Consider the following 23,070-nt stretch of genomic DNA (forward strand, 5'->3'; position numbering starts at 1 on the left):
CTGAACTGCCGAATGAGTTCCACATAAAGATTGATTTCATGGGAAGCTACTTTTGACGGTTTCACTCTGTAATTCTCGATATTAAACTCGACAAAATTAATATGCCTTCTTTCGTGTTAAAATAAAATACAGCGTTATGCTAACAAAATTCTCTGAATAAATATGAAAAGACACTGAACTGCCGAATGAGTTCCACGTAAAGATTGATTTCATGGGAAGCTACTTTCGACGGTTTCACTCTGTAATTCTCGATATTAAACTCGACAAAATTAATATGCCTTCTTTCGTGTTAAAATAAAATAAATCGTTACGCTAACAAAATTCTCTGAATAAATATGAAAAGACACTGAACTGCCGAATGAGTTCCAAATAAAGATTGATTTCATGGGAAGCTACTTTTGACGGTTTCACTCTGTAATTCTTGATATTAAACTCGACAAAATTAATATGCCTTCTTTCGTGTTAAAATAAAATACAACGTTACGCTAACAAAATTCTCTGAATAAATATGAAAAGACACTGAACTGCCGAATGAGTTCCAAATAAAGATTGATTTCATGGGAAGCTACTTTTGACGGTTTCACTCTGTAATTCTCGATATTAAACTCGACAAAATTAATATGCCTTCTTTCGTGTTAAAATAAAATACAGCGTCACGTCGATTAATGGAATTTCCTAAATAAATATGAAGAGACGCGGAATTATCGAGTGACCTCCCGGGAAAAAGTTGACTGCGTACGATAGTTTTGACGGTGTTTCGTTATCGGTAGTTTTTGCAATTTTGGCTTTTGTTCAACTAACGCGGTTGAAATTCCGGGTACTGGCGGCGCTGTTCCGCGCAGCCCGTTACACGATACCCGGCGACATCGATGCAGACCTTTTACAACTCAGTTTTGCAACTCGATTCTCTATGGTGAATAGCCATACGGGGCCGGCAGTCGTTTGACCGCCGGCGTCGCAGATACGCTGACGGCGACGCGTTTGCCGACCGAGTACACTTTCCTGGGACACGTGCCGAAAACACCGGTGTACCATCGAAATTGATTCGAAATTGGCCCGCTTGGCCCGCGAAATGCAGCTTTGAATTGCGGATTAGGGTCGGCGACCCTGAAGGTTCTGCTTGTTTCCTGTTTTTTGATTGTATGGGGGTCGCTAAATTGTAGCCTTCGTTGTCGAACGTTTTGATCGCATGCGATGGGTTAAGGGCCTCCAAAAATCGGAAGCCAACGATTCGGGATATTTTTATTTCCATGTTTATTACTGCAATGCTTAAATATCGATAACAAACGAAACAAATTTTATTTCGATCTGTGTTTAGTCGATGCTGTTTGAAACTTATTCTAATGAATTTTTAAAAATATCCGAAGTAAGTATAGATCTTTTCAACCCTGCTGTGTCCTTCAGGTCTTTTTTTATTTTTATTTCGTTAACGCTGTCATGACTTTTCGAGTCTTCATTTTGTGGATAATTTTACATTTGACAAGAAAATTGTTATATCTCTGTTCTTGCTGTTTCGACACGGTCAAACAGCTCGATCAACTGCAGCAGGGTTAATTAGAGGGATATCAAATGTTCTGCAATATATCTCGAAACAGAAAACGGGTGAATTTTCACTAGACCGTTCCAGCAGGGTTAAAAGGTCCCCACGTTACGATTTATCGCACGACCAGTTGTATAACCTTGCCCGAGATGACTGTTTAAATAATTATAACGTGTAGAGCGCCTGCTCGACGCAATCGTTAGATAAACGACGGAACGAGACTGCACGGTTGCACGACGGGGATCGCATGAAACTCTCTTACGACTTCAACACTGAAATGTATTTTCTTGTTCTTGGAGAATATTTCGAAACTACTTTCGATGTATTCCGTTTATAATTTGATTTATTCCGATGTAATTTACAGAATTTTTCGTACCTACAGGATACACGCCGAGCCCAACGGACAGAATCAGGTCGTTCGATGTAAAAATGTAAGTAAAAAATGTAGAGTATAGTCTTCTCGTATGGTGGTTCGTTACGGAGATAATCGACTTCGAAAGATCTGATACGCGCGCATTAGTATTTATAAGAAGTAGAAACGGCGAGTCATGGACAGACACGCTCGCTGAATTCCTGTCGTACATCGCGCGGACTTTTACGTTTCAAAATTATCTTTTAATTACTTTCCTCTGCTTTCTCCGCGTCGTTCTTACCGAAAATCATGCATCCACTATTTCTGCTTATTTCTACTCGCTTTTCAAGGACTTCTTCACAAGAAGTATTATCAAACAATATCTACCCATTTCTTATAAAAACGACAAAACTCCGTTCGTTGAGTTGTTACGCTTCTATCGTAATGCGAGCAAATGAATTTATACAGCAACGACGAATTTATCATCCTAATGACTCAACATGTTCGAGCTTCCCGATGAATTCGTTCCAGATACAATCCTCGTTTATTTCGTCCGCAAATAGAATTGGCAGACCAGGAAAATGCTGTAAAAATAATATAAAATCGACGCAACATTTACAGCCCCGATACAAAAGCAGGGGGGGGGGGGGGAAATTTCGAGTCGATCGCGGTGCGCTTTCCACGGCCGTGGAATCGAGCATCGTCGAAGTTGCGGGAATTTAGGCTTGCACGGCGAGCACATCGGTATCGAAAGTTCAAGCGGGAAATCGCGGCACGCGTTTCTATTCTTAGCCGGGGAATAATACCGCGGGAAAGGCGAGCGTGAGTGGCGAAGCAACGGTGTCCGTCATATCAGCCGCCGATAAAGCAGAGATTCGAGGGACAGGTCGAATGCACCGAACGGTGCAGTGAGCTTTGCTTTTGTTGCAGCGCAAGAAACACCGTGGTATTTAGAGTTTCGTTCCCGGAGACTGGGAAGAGCCTGGGCTGTCTGCATCGATGACGAAACCGAGGCACACGAGGAGAGAACTCTGGACTCTCCGATGTGCCCGGCATGGTGGGAGCGGCCGAAGGCCGGCGTTTTGTAACAGCCGACGACACGCCGGCCACCGGAACGCCTACGACCAAAAATTTCGGCCCTGCTCGGTCGTGTTCGATTAAGCAACTTTTATATTTACGGTACTACGACCACTCGACCCGGCTCCACCGTTTCACGACAACTATTTCTTCATGGTTGATCCGACCGAGCTAGAAAGTCCCCGTAAAAGGGCGCCCTCAAAATGTACTCCACTTTCGCCCTTAATATTCTACGACAATAGTCTTTTATATGGCCGTCTCCCACCTCATGTAGGTCAGAAAAATTTGGTATTACAGCAAATCTTCTTAATAGATGAATGCGCTGAGAAATGTCTACTCTGAGACGTACTGCTTCTTCATGGTTGGCAAAAGTCTTTTATATGCCCGTCTCCCACCTAATGTAGGTCAGCAAAATTTGGTATTCCAGAAAATATTCTTAATAGATGAATGTGCTGAGAAATGTCTACTCTGAGACGTACTTCATGGTTGGCAAAAGTCTTTTATATGGCCGTCTCCCACCTAATGTAGGTCAGCAAAATTTGGTATCCCAGCAAATCTTCTTAATAGATGAATGTGCTGAGAAATGTCTACTCTGAGACGTACTTCATGGTTGGCAAAAGTCTTTTGTATGGCCGACTCCCACCTAATTTAGGTCAGTAAAATTTTGTGTTCGAGTAAATGTTGTTAATAGATTCAATGTGCTGAGAAATGTCTACTCTGGGACGTACTGGTTCTTCATGGTCCCGTTTCTGTTGTAGGTCAAGACAGTCTGACAATTGGTTATTTTTATATATTGGATTTGTGGTTAGTCGTGTGCCCTTTCTCAACGTGGTGAATAAATAATGTTATCAAATAAATACACTGAACAGGGAATTCTTTCAAACGTAGTTAACTTTTCATCCGCGATATTAGACACTTGTACTTGGGTTGCGACGAAAGTCTTTTATCGACAGTTTCTCTCCTGTTGGACAACCAGGAACTTTCGTAACTGGGAAATGCAGTGGTTTTTTAAGTATTTCGATGGCTGTAAAAGCTTGCTCCTCCGTGTGATGAGTAAATATTATGGACGAATAACAATTGTAAAATGGTAACTTTGGAATCTTTGGTGACATCAGGAAAATTTTCTTTACACTGATTTCCATCACTTTATTACGAGACAATTACAATTACGAAGTCCTAACATTTTTGGGAACTTATAGCTTGAAACTATGTGCTTAAAAATATTCTAGAATATTTTGCGGAATTTTTGAAAAGTATAATACGACGTAGTTTGTAGAAACAAGTTGATAACTGATATACAAAATGAAAAGTTAGCACAAGAAATTAAGGACTCCAAACTCATACTAGTTTGCTCCTAGAACACTAAGAAATTAACATTAAAAATTATAGTCGAACGAGTATCGCAAACTAACGTTAAATAATGCACCTCCCCATCACGCGCTATGATACACCGAGAGCACTTTCAGTCCTCTAACCATGCTAGAGCGAAATCATGTTGTATGAATACCGTATTATTCGCGAGTTGCCTCTGTCGGACGATCCTTCCGCTATTTTCTGCTTCTTCGTGGTGAATATCCCTTAAATGTCAATGTATACTTTAAAACATTATTTTTGACAGAGTGTTTAACCGAAGAAAATCTTGCCGCCGAATTTCACAAAATTTCAAATAAAACATACTTTTCGAACTGCTAAATTTTCCTTGCCACCAACTAATAGAGCTGCCGTGTTTATTTGAAAATGTCACACGCGGCTCGAGTCGAAGAAACATTCGAATACCAACAATCGCAAAAGCAGCTCCGAGGCTCGCCGTTCCCCTTAGAAATCGATGTAAGCCGACGCTAAATATAATTACTGTTCGCGCATTAAATTTTCAAGCAGCTTCGAGCTTCTGCTCGTCGCTCTCGATACGAGACTCCGATCCAGCCTTATTATTTCTGCCTGCCGAAGTCCGCCGGTCGAAAAACCTTTCCTTTCGCGGATTGCGAAATTTTCGAGGAAAATAATCTGCCTGGACCCGCTCGACTCCGCTCGACGTTACGCCCCTTTCCTCGGCCGATTTTTCTTCCTCTTTCCCCCGGGTTCTTCGACTTCTACGCTTTTCGAATGATGTATAAAAGTACCGCTCTTACCTCGAATCGATCCGAGCCAGGCAACATCGCGTTATTCGATGCTTTTTCGATGCTACACGCAAATCAATGTTGCGAACACGGTGTATGATGAGCGCACGAGGAGAGTGGGGGAATAAAGCAGAGGTGAAAATAGAAGTACGTAGACTGATATAGTAGAGCAATGAGAAAGCTCCGATACACGGCAGCGGGGTTATAGTGAGCGAGAATGAGACGGGGACGAGTCGCGTGGATTCGTATTTTAGTTCTTCGTTGGCCGCTGGTTGGGTCGTGTATATAGGAGACGAGTGTTGGGACTAATTCGATCGCTATTGCAAAAGTTCTACTCCATAGAAACGTATCACTTAACAGAATCACTTAACACTAAACCTACCATTTTACAATTATTGAAATTATAAAAATTCATTTATGCAAAATAGTGGAATAAATTTACTTGTCCAAGCATTTATTATATGGAAAATTTCGGACAATCTCAATAAATTTAAGGTTGCCATTTTTATAAGGCAATATTTACCAGATACTGTTAATGCTTGGTAGGTTTAGTGTTAATTTCAAAAACCCTTTGGATCTGGGGGCTAGGGACTATGGTCTCAATTATTTCTAACGCTCTTTCTGATGGATTTGTATCTATTCTCCCCATAAAGCAAAATAGTATACGGAAAGGTTAAACGTGGCGTCGAATTTAATTTTTGATATTTGCTCCTTGTCTCCATTTGTTCCCAAAGGGTTGAATTCCAATATTGATATTTTTTAGGGCCTGTTTTTCGAAAAAAACAGTAAACATTTCCAGGTTTTTTAACGAGCATGTATCCTTAATCAAGCAAAGGAGTTGCCTTCAATTTCTCGGATTTTTAATGAGGAGTTATAGTTGCTGTATCGATCCCCTGCAGAAGTGAGCGAGCACTGGATTCAAGCGATGGGATAGTTAATCGAACAGCATGAAAAATTAAACTTTTTCCTAACCGAACTGTATAAACGTCTTCCATCAGTCTGCAGCTAATTATGGGCACAAAATTATCCGTAATCGGCGACTTTTCCCTTGCATTGGCTAGCAAGTAATACTATCATGGCCGCCGAACGAATATAACGACTAGACAGAAAATTGTCAGCTTTAATTGCAAAATACGCGGACCGGAAATTGTAAACAACAAATGGATATTCTTAAATTCGTTCGATCTTGTTACAATTTTAAATCGTAGCTACTCATTTTTGTTCTAATAGATCTTTATGCGTTAGAAATGCGTGAAAATCATTTATAAAAATTTTCTTACAGAGAAATTGTCTTATCGAATATTTTCGTGTCCGGGGGTATTTCCTGGGGTTTCTCCAGGATTGGTGGATATTCTCGGTTATATTTGTGGCAATTGACTCGCGAGGGTGTCATTCCCATCCCTACCGCGAACGAAATCGCGGCACGGCCGGGGAGAAAAGCCGGGAATAGAAGGTAGCTGCAATATCGGCGATACATCAGGATGTCGAAGAGGGAACCAATCGTTTCTGGCGGAATTGGGCTCGTAGCACGTGTATATGCGACCGCGAAGGGAACTGGTTACCGACCGTGATTCGGTGAACGCGGAAAGTTCCCCAAAGAGGACCGTCGTAAGGCGCCTGGGCTCGACGCAGACGGGAATACGAAAATAGTGCGAGGCGCTGCGTGGAGCACGGCACGTCGCGTTTGCCAGTGACACGCTAATTATGTTTCCCAATAGGAAAATGTTCTCGGCTGACCCCCCACCATCCTTCGGCTATTCTAATTTCAAATTATCCCGTTCGTATCGTTTAACGGACAATATGCCGCGGCCGTTGCCGTAGCTACCGCATTTGGTAGCGGCGCGCTTGTTCGATAAATTTCGCTATTTATTCGGCAACGGTTTTCCATGCCCATCAACATTTCCGTACACCTCTCTACCATTCTACCGAAGAACAAAATTCCGACCATCCTCTAGGTTCCCTATTGTTAGATCTTCATGCTATCGAAACATTGTCTACACGTTTTGCGACAAACAGAAGCCGTTTACAATCTTGTTTCTCTCCTTAAATAAAAATCTTCGAAAACTGGAAAAGGGCTAAATTCATTGTACTGGTTACTCCTCCAACCCTCCTACATCCTTCATAGCCTAATCCAATTTAATCGACTGCACTGCAATACAAATTAATTGATTAAACTTGGAATCGTTCGAAACTGTAGCTACTCATTTTTGTCATAAACTCTTACGCTTCGTAAACTTCTGCACAGCCCTGGTAACTCTTTGTCAGACAATGTTATAAAGCAGAGATTTTCTAATTTGCAGTCAAGGAAATGAAAAATGAGTGTCGAAAATTCGGAATTGTTTAGTAATCTCCAGTGAGTAGGTCACGGTACTGATGTTCGATGGTTGATAAATAAAAAAAAAAACAAATGTCGTGGATTATTACGAGCAAAATATTCGTTCTGTTTCAACGTTCCGCAGTCGGTAGGACTCGAACCTACGCTCCCAGAGGGAATCTGATTTCTAGTCAGACGCCTTAACCACTCGGCCACGACTGCTTGCTCGATGGAGAACTTTAATTATTAATTACTGCAATTCGACGGCGCTTCTTCCCGTACGAACTTTAGGAGAATAATTATGTTAGATCGCGCATTTTATTCGATCTGGTTGATTGTAATCACAGCTTCCTTTTCGGAATGCAAAGAAATGGCTGTGACGAATGACCTTTTGTATTGAACCTAGTGATCGTTTAAACATCTTGAACGTAAATTATATTTTCATTTCCTTAGATTTACGTTCTATTTTACGACACTGTTGAAAAGTAAGTCGCAGTTATTATCTAATGAAAGAAATGTGTAAATATTATATTTCCCATGTTGTTCTCCTATTAAAAAACTGTTTCAAAAAATAGAGAAAAAATACACAGTAAAAATTTTGTCGCGCATTCGTTCTCTGAAAGATTGCTTTCCCCGCGACCTCATGTCAGCAAAAAGGTAGCAATTAAACAGACGAATCACGCGTCGTAAAAATTGTTTTCATCGAAAAATGTTATAACAAAATTTCATTTTTGACTCGCTTTTGCGTTTTTCCTTCGGAGATTCGATTGAAGATTGTTCGCTGCAATTATTGTTGCACAGGGGGATGAACGTTGTGACTAAAAATCGTGAAAACTCGTTTTCACGATCTCGTCGATCGCTTCCTGTAGTTCGTTGATCCTGATCGATCGTTGCTCTAACCTTCGCGTCGAACTTTTCACGGTTTATTCTCCACGGTGTTCCACTGATCCCGTTTTAGTTTTGTGCTTTTTACCGCGACCTCGTTATTTATAGTGAGACGAATGCGTCGATCCGCGGCGCACGGAAAGGACTTTGCCTCGCGTTCACCAGCATCGCAAACCGTTCTAACAATAACCGCATTGTGAAGAACGATTAAAAAATAGGGTCAAAAATTTAGTAACGCGACACCCACCACGGAAATCGCCCCTGTCCGTTCCCTGAATTTTATTGTGATAACAAATGATAGGGTTAACGCAAGGTTCGTTGTTACTAGTTGTTACTATTCGTTGTTACAATTTGACACAGTACACAAATTGAAATAGTGTGAGAACATCAATGTATTAGGTCTGCCTAATAAAATTATGAAAAGAAAATTGCTTCTATTCTTCGTGGTTGATGTAAACAATTGCAAAAAGAGCCCCAATCAAATTATTACTCTCAATGTTGACACTGTGTACCTTATAAAATTGATAATATCCATCCTGGGTCTAAAAAAGGAAGAATTATACCTAAAATTATACTTAACTGATTTAAATCATTGGATCCTTATGCAAAATAGTTTTATAAATAAATGTAGGGAATCCGAAGTTGTGTGAAATATTTTTGCATCTATTAATAATTTCTATGAATTCAGAATAACCAGTGATTTTATTAATAAACTGTACGTGCATAAAGATTCATAGTCCAGTTATAAATCATTTGCGGCGCAGAATTAAAGAAATAATTGATTGGTCAGTGATTAAATAGCAACTATTCATTGAATAGTAATACATTTTAGCAGAAGTTCAAAGAAGCTTTAAATTTCGTTCTACAGTCTAAATATCGAAACGTATAATATTATTTACGATATTATCGCCATCATTGTTCTGTTTTAAACCGATTGATTTTTTCTATTTAATTGTTTCGAGGTTAATATCCTTGTTGTTCGATGTATTTGCCGCTGATGAATGATAATTTCAATAAATACCATAGAAAGATACGTTTACTGATCCCGAATAAAACGTACCTCGTAAATCGGGGGATGAGTGTGCACATAATCACTAGGCTATAGATGCGATGCATTCATGGTAAATCGGATCATCACTGATTCAACTGATTAAAAAATTTGTTACGATTTAATGGGATTTTTCTGTTACTTAATTTCAGATAAGAGCTTTTACAATTGATCAAATAAATATCTTATTTTTCATTCTTGTTTGAGATAGTTACTTTTCACTAAATTGCAGTGCTTTTATGCGTTTACAGGCCATGCAATTTCTCGAAAGGCATTAAAATTCTAAATCCGATAGAACGCAATAGAAATTTGGGTAATTTTTGGTACATCAAAGCGAAAAATTCAATTCACCGATATTTTTTAATGCGTTTATAAACAAGCAGATCGTATAAATAAATGGGTACATTAATTATTAAGAAATTAGCTGCAATTTTACAATTCCACGTATTGGAAATGCAATTTTAATTCCACTGCAATTGCAAATACAACTACAACCATAGGAAATACAATTTTAATTCTACTGGAATTGCAGCTACAATTCCAACGGGAATTCCATAGGAAATACAATTTTAATTCTACTGGAATTGCAGCTACAATTCCAACGGGAATTCCATAGGAAATGCAATTTTAATTCCACTGCAATTGTAACTACAACTCCAACCACAGGAAATGCAATTTTATTTCCACTGCAATTGCAACTACAACTATAATTGTGGAAAATAAAATTTGAATTCCACTGCAGTTGCAACTACAACTACAACCATAGGAAATGCAATTTTAATTCCACTGCAATTGCAATTACTATTACAACCATAGAAAATGAAAATTTTAATTCCATCACAACTATAAGTACAACTACAACCACAGAATATAAAACTATAATTGTAGTATTTCGATAATCTACAAACATGTAAATTTGCATAACTATTCACAGGCCAGTAATTGGATAAATAAATGCACGAAGGTTACATGAGAAATGCATTCGTTAATCACAGACAGTTTAATTTAAAAATCATATATAATTCATAACATCAAATTTTGGATAAATGTGTCGAATTGTATTAGGATAGAAATAAAATATTGTATAGTATCTGGAAACAGAAAATACGTGGATTTTCAATCTGAAGAACGTATGAGGGTCGAAAGAATTGCAACTTGCCGAAGTTTCAGCGAATGTAGCGTGCTCAAAAAAATTGCCGATCCTTTTTTGGGTCATTCGGTGTAGCCGGGCGGAGTCTCCGGTTGAATTTTGCTGGGAGAAAGTATAAGAGCGAAGAAAGTGACAAGGATATCCTTTAGCCGTCGGTGCACATGGAAACCCGTCGGTGTTCATACACACGCTTCCCTTTTCGCTTTTCTTTTATTCCTTTGTACTTCTGTTATGTGCTTCACATACAACTTGTCGTCCCCCGTTGTCTCTTTCACTTCGCCTTGATCTCTAACCGAGCTAGACGCCAAGAATCCCGCGAACGCCAGACTCTTTTTTTTCCCTCTCCTCTCCTCTCCTCTCCTCTCTTCTTCTCTCTTTCTTACTCTGGAAACTTTCGTTAAAGTTTGTTGTACGGTTCGAGTGTGTAATATTAAGGCTCGTTCTACGAGATTGTTTGCAAATCAGTTTTTCTGCGCCTGCTTGAATTGCATGAGAGAGGGAAGAGGCTTCTTTTTACCGCGAAGATCTTAGATAATCCGCGTTAGCATAATTACTTAAACTAAAATTGCAATTAGCACCGGCTGAAACAAATCTGCTACCTCGCGACAATGATATTCGAGCACTCTTTTAACTTTGCTGGTATATAATATGTATATACACTTGGATAATAAAAGGAATAATTGACGAAATGTGTGCACAGTGTACAGTCAGTGTACATATTTAATCATAGTTGGGGCTCGGCAGATAGCAGTGATTTTTTTATGAATCTATTCTCGTACTATGCTGCCACTACTGCCCGCGGTCGTCGACATATGGGACTGTTCGCGGAATATTTATAAATTGCAAATATATATCTCCGTTTTAATAAATAATAAATAGAAATATATATATATATATATATAATCGCTTCGTACAGTGAACGAACGTGTCTATCGGTTTTTTATTAAAAAATCAGTGGGGTGAAATTATTACAGTCCTTCTGAAGTTAATTTTGTAAACCTGTTGCACTTGTTTGTAACATTGTAGAGAATTTTGTGAATGGTTTAGGATTTATGGATCTTATCGCTTGTTTCGAAGCAAATCGGTTAGGCAATTAATAAGCTTTAAAATACGATTCATTGAAACAATTATTTACGAAAGACGGAAAGGTAAAATGATTTTCGTACGAACCTAATATAACAGCGGCGGAACAATCATCCGAATTGATACCGGTCAGGCTGTTCAATTATTTTTCGCAAAGACGTTAAATAATTTAGCAGGGGATGAAGCATTATGACAAATAACGCAACGAAATGTAATTCTTCGAAAAGATAAAAAGATCAGCTATCTGGAAAATGAATTATGCATCGTGCAGAAGAAATGCTGCGTGACTTTTTATTTGATACTGTAGAACCGCTGAATATTTAATACGAGCGTACCAAGTGGAATTTCAAATATAAATAAAATCGCACGCGTAAAATGAACATCCAATTATTTAGAACTCCTTTCTATCTACAATGAGGTACATTTAATTGTATAAATTACTAAACTTATTTATTCTAGTGTTTATTTTCTTTTATATATATATATACAATTAAAATATTGCATCAGTTATTATACACAATCCCCGCGTATATATTTCCATTTTATGAAATTCAATATTTGATGTCAATTAATGATTCTCTGTCGGGCGTGTTTCAACCTGAATTTATCATCCGAATAAAAACTATCTAGCAAACCAATTACTTACGGTTCATTAACCAACCTGAACGCAATCAGAATCTATATTTTTCTCTTTTCTGTTTATTCAACTTTAATAATGGATGGGCATAAATTTTCCCGGGTTTACGCAGAATACCGAAAGTTAACAAGGTAATGACCGGTGAACAACGCTTTAAAATTCATTAACAACAATTTCGATCCATTGAAATAATTCCCGAACAGTAACCCTTACGATTTTGCAAGTATAATTAATGGCGGAGTAATGATGCATCTTAATACGTGTACTCGTCAACGTGTAAACACTCTTAATCTTAATAATTGATACTTAAACGCAAGTCAGGGTATCGCCATAACACCGGAAAACTGCGTGGCAATCTGCTTTCTTACGGAAAAAAGCTGTTTATTCTCAGGTAGCGGTTCCAGTAAGTTAAAAACTAAATTTATTCTGTGCACTTGCAGCTGCAATAAATCCACCGGAGCCTCGGCGTAATACTTGATTTGTCTCGTACTATAGACGAAACAAATCTGGACAAACACTTACAAATAAATTACTTGCTAGAATTTTTCGTTTGTATTGTATTTTGTTTTAACGCTAGAATCAGCGGACTTGAGATTCCTTCATTCGAAAATTATAACAATCGTAGAGATGGTAAATTATTGAATAAATTAGTGAATTGTGATGTTACAAATTTTGCAAAAATGAGAAGAAATGCAGCTCTGTCTATTTTATAAACTAATTGGGCACGATTAGTACTCGGTAGTGTTGAATACATGAAGGAGTAAGAATAAGAAAAGGGTTGGTTCGCATGAATATTATTTTGAGGGTATATGCGGGTCGGAAAAAATCGACCATCGAACCTCCGGTTTCGAGTTGAAGCAGGCAAGTAAGGACAGCTGTTCCGAGCACATGTGGGCCCATTCGAACATCAGGCCCCGCTCTGTTATTCGCCTCGGCTGCGAGGCTATAGCACGGATGCCGTGGCACTATAGCTGTTTCCGGTGCGATCGTCCTTCGCCAAGCTAAGAGTGGCTGCTCCGATTTGCAACGAGGCTACCAACCACTGGATGCCCTCGAATATTCGCTATTCTTAATAGACACAGACCCTTTTCAATTCTTATCACTGTGGAGCATTACAAACTCGTATTTTCCTAGACGAGTCTTGGAATAAAATTTTATTTCATTGAAAGAAGAAGAAATTTTCTGCGCCATTTGCAAGAAAGATGCGCCGCCTACGAAATTACAAAAATTCGAATCAGTGGACTTTTCTAAAAAAATGTACAGAATTAAAACGAACTTTCCATTTTTCCCGCTGAAGCATTGTCGTATCAATCCGCAAAAAACCGTTGCAATTGCAACTTCGCAACTTCCATGATCGAGCTCTTCCATAATTTATCGATTGATCCATAAGGATTTCCGTCGGCGTCCGAAAGACAACGGCTCGTACAAAAGCGAAGTCGAGGATGGACATTAAACGCGCTTCTACCTGGCTACACGTTCGTCCAGGTGGCTGTTGTTCGCAGCTGCTCGACGAGCAAAGCGGATTCGAGCGGAGCGGAGCGGAGACCGCTCCGACGTTCGACGTCCCGACGCATAAGTGCGCGTCTCGCTCGAGGAACGGCGAGGGGCCTCGTTAATTACCTTAATATAATTACGCAAGCTCTCGCGATACAGATAACGCAACGATTAATTTTATTGTTTGATGTTTTACTTTAATTAACGGATTATTCTTCTAATTATGTCGGCTCGCTCGGCCACCGTTGCTGCGAGAGAGAGAGAGAGAGAGAGAGAGAGAGAGAGAGAGAGAGAGAGAGAGAACGAATTATGCAACAGAGGTTTTGGCATTGTTCTTCCACGTTTTGCACTTTTACGACTTACTATCTGGGGCTGCGGTCCTTTCATAACGCTCCTCGGATGAAAATTCATTTGTTCTCTGTTCGTAGATGTGCGATTTATTTAATCATCTTCCAAATTGGTCTTTTGAATGTGAATTCAAATTCATTCTCCGTTGAATCGCCGTGGAGAATGATCGAAATATCTGCTTCGGATCGTTTGTTTAATTGTTTGCGGGGAGTGTGCGAGGGTTAGAAGCGTGAGTACAATGGAAGACAATACTGAATGCATTGCCTTGGCGAGTTTGAATCGTGTGCCGAGGAAATCTTTTGTGTTTTATCGTCGAAAACTGTTGCTGTTCGTTTGTTCATTTAATTGGCGTAAAGAAAACCTGTTAGGAAAATAAATATTCGTTTAATGAAACTTCTTTCTGGTTTTTGTAAATGTTATTTATAATTGAATCATCTGCAACAGGCTACTAGTTAGACGATCTGTTTGCGTTTACGGTATTCACACGTTTTTGAACATGCATCAACAAATTGATTCGTGGCCCTCACAGTTAATTAATTGTAATTTCATATTGAATTCGCGGTTTCAACCGCCGTATCGAGGATTCATTAATAGACTACATTTTACGCATTTGTGGTAAGAACGAGTGCAGTTTAAAGCAGAATATCATTGACGACACTAAAAATTGCCTTACTATTATTTAAAACAATTTTGGAATTACCATATTTGTATCTGAAAAATTGATAAAACTTTAATTAATAAATTATTATATACATAAAAGGTGAGGTGTTTCTATGCTAATTATTTAATTAGCAAATTCACGGAGGAGGGTCACGAATTAATTTTTGTACGCTTTTTGAAAGATTGATAAATGGAATATTTTCGGTTGTTTGTAAGTATTTCCGATGCGTTAAATTCGATGGTATTTCCGAGGAAGAATGAAGATTGCGTCAAGAACAAAGAAAAGAGGCATTTGAATTTATGGAGGGTCGTTTATTTATGAGGCGTTGCTAGATATTATCGACTTTACAGGCGGTATACGAAATGACAATGCTGCGCGCAATTAAATCCGGCGATCCTGAAAGTTACAGACGCGCTGATCGCGCCGACTATGGAATATTCATAACCGATTGATAATCTCCCGGTTGGTTTTATGTCATTTGTGCAAGGTTAATGAGCATGTTGTATCGCTGTGTCATCGAACCGAGAAATTATAACTCTTCCTTTCCAACGTCGGGAATGATCGATTTCCTAATTGGATACCTTCGATTACTTTCTTATACTTACCAACGGTACTCTCAAATGACCTGTGCGTTTATTAGCCAATTAAATTTTTTAATCAATAGTGCCTAGAAAATATTCATATTTCGTCTATTCAATTTTCTACTTCGATGCTAATCAACTGCTGCGTTAATCAACCAAGCCTACTAATATATGAGGAATTTTTGGTCGCTTATGAAGCTAATCAATAATTAACGCTTTGCTCGCCGGAAATTTTCAAAATTTTAAAATCAACGATCAAGAGAGTTTCTCAAGAATTTCTGGGGGACATAGCATTCAAAGTGTTAACATATCACATAGTTATTAACAGACATGGAAAATAAATATTATCTACATCAGTTGCAAGAAATTGGAACCAAGTGGAAAATATTTCTCCTTCTTTAATTACTTTGAAAATGCAAAAATACCCTTAAATTTGTCCAGTCTTTGTATTCTGTCAAATTGCACTCGCCCGTTCTTCCCATAAATGCATAACATCCGCGGTATAGTGGTTAAAACCCCTCTTGATGGGTTTCGAGCAAATTGACGAGTGTCAAACGCGACAGGGTGCGATGCACTTTTGCATACGAATTGCATCTTTAGCGGACGTTATCGAATTATAATTCACGAATTGCGCCTACCGCGCGGCATCGCAAACGGATCCCACGATAGAGGAGATTAACGGCACCTGCGGTTACGGACGGCAGGAACGCGAAAGTGTCTTTTAAAATAGCGTCCTCTTATCTCGCCGGTCGATGCACACGTCGCACACGCACGATAGGCTGTTCCAAATAATTCCGAAGGCGGCGCAGACGGGGAAGTCTCGGGGCCGTATCGCACTTTCCTGTTGCGTCACGCATGCCAACGCATAACAGTACACACAATGTACGGTTTGCTTGCGAGTGCAAACACACGACCGCCGTGGAACGTCGTTTATATGTGCGGGGACGTGTCTGAGCCGCGCGTCGATCCTTCGACGGACGAATGCGCCCGCTCGATTCATAATTCATCACTTTTTGGCGCCACGCGACACTCATTTTCATTTCCGCAGTCAGTCGTTTTCGTTTCTTCTCTCTCAAATCATTCTTAAGTTCGTCATTATCACGGAACATTTCATGGTTCGCATTCAAACATTTACAGTGTTTACTGTATATACGTCGCAGAGGCCTGGATGATAAATGTCGCGGAATTATCCCCACTACCGCGGGATATACCCTGTGACGGGCCAAGAAGCTTGAAAGACCACGGTCGTCGAGGAGTATAAGTTTGCGTGGATGAAAAAATAGTATCTCCTTGCCGATATATGTCCGTGGCTAGACCCGTGCTTTGGACATATATCGAGTAACTGCCACTACTCGGAAAATTGCTTTAAACGTTTGTTTCTTAGACAAATGGACATTGATTTACATTTACCGAGGGATACGTCGTTAAAAATAATTTGATTTGATTTTTTGTCTGGTACGAAAGCATTTTTTAAATGTTTTAATTACTTGATTACTTCAAGTCATTCAGGATTGAAACAATGGTCGTGCCATATCGCGAATCGTCTCCAGAATTAGCAAACGATTGGTACACTCTCTTGGCAGGGACATTGTAGTTCGTGCAGGAATGTTATTGTTTATGGATTGGCGGGATTTTGCCGTACGAGTAATTAATTCCATTAAATTGCGGTAAGCACAAATAAAATGTTGTATCGGACGTACACCTTTTCCGTCCCGCGACCGGTAAACGGAATTGTAACGCGAGTTTCCCGGGCTATACTGCTCTGTACGTATCGAATTAATGAAGTTGGTAATCAGCGTTGCCAGATTCTGACTTTCGTTCGCGGCCCCCCCTCGCCCCGACAAAAGTTAATTACTGCGGCCAGATACATGGGCGTGGGCGTGATTAATTATCACGGGAGAGCGACGAACTCGCACCTTTACTGGCATATGCACAGAAATTTATGGAACATGTACTTTCCGCTGTTTGGGAAATAATACCTGGTTTAATTACGAAACCGGCGTGCACGCGTGTGCGCAATTATGAGGAAATAAAATGACGATAACGAACGGGGAGCGACCATGACACAATAGGCGATACACCAATACACCGTGATTACGTTGCCGAACATTCTTTCCGTCTGAAATTCACTTTCCGGGATCGCTGATCACTATACTCGCAAGTCTTCGCGCATTCTTGGCACTTGCAAATTTATGAAACATATCACATTTTTCAACACGAATAGAGCATTTTCATTTCATTTTCACTGGAAGGAATTCTTTAATTCATGGAATCAACAGTTTAACAATAAAAAGCTGTACGAAGAGTCGCAATCTTCAATTTTTGTAAATTTATATTAATCAATTGAACTTCTATATGAATTGCTATGATACTATTTATTTCTTCTTTACTGCAAGGACTCTTTGAGTCCATGAAATTAACTGTTCCTTCGCTGTGAGTTTTGTAAGTAATTTATAAAAAGGAAATCTTGCGTGAAGACTGACAATTTACCGATTTTGTAAATTGTTAAACAATTTCTTTGGACAATTAGACTTCGTGCAGTCGATATCGAACGGAAAGAGTATTCACTCTTTTATGAAAATATTTTCTTATATTTTACAAGTTTGGACATTTAGTGAACGCATAAAAATCCACAATTGATGATTACTGTAAATTAGGAGAACGAGTGCGCCGATTTTCGGATATTGAATTAAATAGAGGATAGAGGAGGAATTCAGATATGGTTCAGCGTATCGATGAAGTTATCGAAGCACCGAGTATATTTTTCACGTTTATCGGCCTCATCTAGTTACCAATTCCATCGGCGATCGATTTCCACCACTAATTAATAAACGTGATATACCCTTCGACCGAAAGCTTGAAACCCCTGACCTCGGGTACTATTCTCTAGCAGGCGCTACGTCATTGTCACTGGTAAAGCAGGGGCTTTGCGTGTCATGGTAATTGACGCTAAATCATACGAGTGCGGCGATCCTTATCCCGGAGACATTCCTAACAATGGTGGCACCCAACTGCAGGCCAATTCTTAAATAGGCTCAGAAGTGCCTCTAATAAATTCTGCTAATTTACTTACTCCGCTAGCTTCATTCACAAAAATCCACAACCCCCATTTCCTCAAAAGTACCCACAACTGTCATACATAAAAATTGATCAACTCCTTAAAATCACTTCACAAAACAATTACTGACCATCTTTATCCTTTTATTTTATTGTACGTGCGCGTATGAACTTGTATGAAATATTAAGTCCGCAAATTAATTCGTAGCTCTCACAATTAATTTCTTGAATTTTGTTTTAAATTAAAACTCGTACCTTCGTCCCCAATCTGTAAGTAAATCTGTGGAGTAAATTTGTAGAAAATAAATATTTTCAAGACCTGGGTATTTGTAGATGAGCAATAAATCAATGGCGAAAAAAGCAAAAATTAATTTGTATACTTATTATAATTTTTTGCAACAAGTTTTCATTTTCGCGTAGGAGCAGTTGGACCTTAAAGGATTAATGAATTCTCCGAGCATAGCAGTTAGCTAGATAATTGGCTAGACTCACCGAATTTTTGCAAGAAGATCTGCAAAGTGTGGAGTCCTTTTTCCCACCGTGAATCCTGGTTGCTCCCCTTCAGAAGCCGCCGACTGACCAAAACAATTCAATCTCCATCGCGAGGAACGAATTCAGCTCAATCGACTGTTGAAGACCAGCTCCCGTAGTCACGCTACTAGCACAACTGGCTCCGTGGCATCCCCTTTCAGAAACAAAGAGGGGCTCGGCTACCAAAGAATTCCGAGCTGATCATAATGGACCATCGGACTCCTGGAAGCTTTGGTCACCGACTCACTGGACCGGTCCCATCATCTTTACAGATTCAGACATAGAATACGTTCATCGATAGTGCAACACAATTTCATGCTGTGCAACAACAATCGCACTATTTCTCAGCTGTTTTCCATAGACTAGCAAAGCTACACACGGGAATAATTCTAGATTAACTGGACAGATATTTCTGACAAAAATCAGTAAATAATTTAAAACTAATTTCCTTTCAAATTTAAAGAAATTTTAATAAAGCCACAAATGAATGCGCTTCATCTCACTTTCTCTCGTAAAAATGTTATTTCATTTCAAATGTCTGAGCAAGAGATGAATCCTTTGAGTTCTGCGATTAGAACAGCTCCGAGTGCAAAGGGTTCATGTTAACACTTGAGAAAGGTATGCTCTAAAGTCCCGTATCAGATAAAATAAAATTTGAAAAGACGAGACATGCGATGCCCATTGTCAGCACTTTTTCCAACAGGACATTCATCAGAATCTCATTCGAGGAAGTTGCAGACCCCATGGAGCCGTTCCAGTCTGCTCCAGCTTGCCCCAGCCTGCTCCAGCCCGTTCAAAGTCAGCTGTAGCAGGATCAAGCGCAGCTACTCTCTCTCTCTCTCTCTCTGTATAGTGTCCCCCTCGATCTCCGTTCACCTTGCGCATTCTTCTAGTTCCCTCGCGAGCGAAACGCGGAAGAACCTTGGCCTTGGTCTGGCCGCTTCCGGTCAATTTAGCGCGCGTCCAGCGTCGCCGCATTTGCGATTCATCCACGCGGAGCGGAGCCGGATAGAGCGAGGCGGGAAGAGTCAGTGATAAAAGGGATGAACGGTGGTGGTATATATATACCGGTTGGATGCCAGGGGGGAGCCGAGGGGGCTGCGAGAGAAAGAGAAAGAGGGAGAAAGCGGGATAGAGAGAGAGAGAGAGAGAGAGAGAGAGAGAGAGAGAGAGAGAGACAAAGAAGCCGAGGAATCGGCTTGGAGGAAAAGAGCCGGTGCATCGAGCTTTGATACCTACATAGGGTGAGCCTAATACATACGAATACAGATCCAGGGGACACGCGTGCGTGAGCACATATCTCTCTGTACGTGCATACACGTACCTGTTGCTTATTCCATTGTTCTCGGTGTTGGTCGGGCTCCTGTGTGCGGCGGCTTCTCCTCATCTCTCTCTCTCTCTCTCTCTCTCTCTCTCTCCCTCTCCGCGTCCTCTTTTCTCCGGACTACTTGCGGTGTACAGGGCGAATCTAGTAACTGGGCCGGGGCTGTAACTCGGTTTCTATCTGGAGCAGAGAAAAATTGCAATTTTGCAGTGTCGAGCGTTCATTGCCTGGGAGTTCGATTTTATGCAGGGGTGCATCGGTGCAGTACCAAAGTGTAATTGCACTGCTCTCTTCTAACGGATCAACAGCGTTCTTGGTAATTACTGAAAGGGACCGTGCCTCGGTCTTCACGATTTTGTAACGTAAAGCTTCCTGGAAATCGGTTTTCGTGGTATCATCTGAAACGAAATTCTTAGATGACTGGAGGGTGACTTGTTCGTTGACAATTGAAATCGTTGTCGAAGAATCCGCTAAAATGGCTTCAGCCGCGGACCATGAGCTTTTAAAAATGGCGAAATAATCGCCGGTAGGTTGAGAAATAAATTTCTATTTCGCTCCAGTTTGTCGTAATTCAGGTGGAAAATTTGTATTTCGCACGAACATCTATACGCAGCCCTTTGGATTAAGAAAGGCAGAAGGGCTTCTTCTTATTTAGTAAATCTTAACGAGACGCTTTGGGCAATGATGATTGAGAGTGTTGAAAACTACCGAACCAGTCAAAATGACTGGTTCCTAATTTTTTCGTTCACAATGACTGAAATTATAAAAACGTTCTCGTCAGAATTGTTTGAATGAACTTTTTCATTGAAGCACATGTTAGAATAAAAATGGTATTAGGTTTGAATAGACTTAGTTCGAACTTGAACTTAGTTAGAGAAACTTAGACTACTTCGTTTTGAACTTGAGTTAGTTTGACCTTAGTTTAGACTTAGTTTGAATAGACTGTAGTCTTGTCGTTATTACAAAGTAATATTCATCAGCTGTATTTATTACTCGGTAGTTGTAGTGTTAAGGTCTTCGAGCATTGTTCGACACAAAATTGCAGTGTCCTATCGGAACGTGCAATTGCACTTCAACGAACAGTGTAAAACTGTTCCATGCAAGTTTTTTCCTGTCCGGTGCAGGGGCAGAGTTACAGCCCGGCCCAGCCACTAGATTCACCCTGTATAGCTACCGGCCACTCTCACCGACGCAGCTCCTGATCTGCTAACACAACCGTAAACAAAGTATATTTGCGGAGGAGCCTGCACGTTCACCTCTTTTGCCAGTGTACATACACTCCCGTCCATAAGTCGGCGGGCATTTACATCGGCTACACGCCCGCTGCCGAACTAACACCCTTGACCTCCTCAGCTGTTGGCAAATCTCGAACGGGGGTTCAACAGACACACCAGAGCATCAATCCGCTCTTTTTGGAATCATATTATTCCTCTCCGGCGCGGCGTCAATGTTTGCGCTTTCGAGCAAATGTACATGCTCAAAATCTAGTATCCGGCATTGCACTTTAAACGTACACACTCGATAATTCTGACTGCTCAGTTGCTGAAGCGCCAGAGTATCAACACGTTAACTACCGACGTTCGTTGTCCTCTTATAAAATGGGGAGATATTATCACGTGGAAAGTGAAATGGACAATATAAATAAACATAAAAATTGTCTCCCCGAATTGCAAGAAACAGTCCAATGAAAATCTCTGTCTTCCTTTAACAACTCTAACAAGCTGAAGACAATATGTTAAAAAATTTTGAAATTTCACTGACTCATTTCTGTCATAAATGCATCGAGTTTGGTGGAGCTAGGGTTGGGAGGACAATATTCATTCATTGCACTGTACTGTACCTGGCTAATTTTATTCCTGGTAGACTAGTTCGGATAGTAGAGGTTCTATTCTACCGTGGATTATACGAGCACCTGTGATCTAAATCGTGTCGTGTTTGGTGTCGTTTCGATCAGGAGAAGGTCACGGATAATTCAATCTAATGAGTTACCGTTGCTTTAACACGTTCCCATCTTAATGTTCTATCGAACGCGCTGTATACTCTTGTAAGAACGAACGAGTCGAAGTAGCCAGCAACGCAGCGACTTCTGAAAGGGGGTGTACAGAAGACCGCGAGCAGGAAGACGGCAGGTTAGGCCAGGAGGTTCGCGAACAAGGACGCGGGGCAGAGGCAGCGTTTATGTGTGCAGATAAACGGTCGCCGAGGGGTGGAACCCCGATGCGTTCGTGTGCACCACCAGCACAGGTTTAATGCAGCCCGCGGATCTTGCGGGGCTAAGCCGCGTTGCCTCGCATTCATGACTCCCGGCCTGACGTGGTCTCGCCTCTGCCTTTAGCGTGGAACGTCGAAGAGAGACGGCGAACCGAATCCCTTTCTTCGTAGCGGGCCGCGGCCCTTATGTGTACGCCGTGTTAACGTTTACGCGAGCCACGAGAGCAGAAGTTTCTCCATTCATAACCAGTGGAAGTGGATGCCGGAGCAGTGGTCCCTCGACCGCCTTCGGGCTGTGTTGCCCATCCACTCTGTGTATCCTATGTATATGTAGACACGCGGATCGCTCTCCTCTTCGATGGTAAATGTAGGTTACGCCGGTGACGACTCTCTGTCTCCCCACCTCTCTTCTCTTCTCTGTCTTTCTCCCTCTCTTTATCCCTCCCTCTCTCTCTCTGCGTCTCTCTCCCTCTCTCTCGGTGTGTTTGTCCCTCGATCCGATCGTAGTATGCGTTCTCCGTGTCCGTGGGAATACTTCCAAGGTCACCCGAAGACGCCCGTCATTCCCATGCTCATCCCTCCTGCCGACACGACCTTTCCACGCCAATTTTTCAGAGTAAAGGTCGCTAACGTGGTCCCGACGCTTCCCTGTCTTCGCGA

At 40.7% G+C, this 23,070-nt stretch overlaps 2 long non-coding RNA genes and 1 other non-coding gene across 3 annotated transcripts in view; 2 read left to right on the top strand and 1 right to left on the bottom strand.

Moving 5' to 3' along the window:
- LOC143355332 (uncharacterized) overlaps positions 1-23,070 on the top strand; it is a 161,866-nt gene that overhangs the window by 53,086 nt on the left and 85,710 nt on the right. The gene's annotated exons all lie outside the window — the stretch shown is intronic.
- On the top strand, positions 1,584-2,839 carry LOC143354911 (uncharacterized). The gene is made up of 3 exons (XR_013082417.1): positions 1,584-1,819; positions 1,923-1,971; positions 2,823-2,839. It is a non-coding gene; the product is annotated as an uncharacterized LOC143354911 (long non-coding RNA).
- Positions 7,541-7,622, bottom strand: Trnas-aga (transfer RNA serine (anticodon AGA)). The gene has a single exon. It is a non-coding gene; the product is annotated as a tRNA-Ser (tRNA).

Source organism: Halictus rubicundus, chromosome 6 (assembly GCF_050948215.1).
Source record: "Halictus rubicundus isolate RS-2024b chromosome 6, iyHalRubi1_principal, whole genome shotgun sequence".
In the NCBI taxonomy this organism is placed as follows: Eukaryota; Metazoa; Arthropoda; class Insecta; order Hymenoptera; family Halictidae; genus Halictus; species Halictus rubicundus.